Genomic DNA, 343 nt, shown 5'->3' on the forward strand with positions numbered 1-343 from the left:
TTATATACAGCTTCACAGTGCTTTATAATACAGAGTTTAGTGTTAGCATATTGTCAACAATCTGGATCCTCATTTTACCAACCTCAGAAGGATGGAAGGCTGAGTCAACCTTGATCGAACTGCTGGCAGTGGGCAGAATTAAGACTGCAATACTGCATTCTAACCACTGCGCCCCCATGGCTCTTGTGGTTGCCAGAAGTCCTCCCTTCTGTCTCAGAGAACGTCCAACTCTCGAGTGCAATTGCTTCACACCTCCCCTCACCGAACGGCCATTAGCTGGGTGTGTGCGTGCACGACACCTTGTCGTTTTCCAAAGACAAAACAAAACCACAGTGGCACGAAG

This window comes from Pantherophis guttatus, chromosome 10 (assembly GCF_059756535.1).
Source record: "Pantherophis guttatus breed Tessera chromosome 10, ASM5975653v1, whole genome shotgun sequence".
In the NCBI taxonomy this organism is placed as follows: domain Eukaryota; kingdom Metazoa; phylum Chordata; class Lepidosauria; order Squamata; family Colubridae; genus Pantherophis; species Pantherophis guttatus.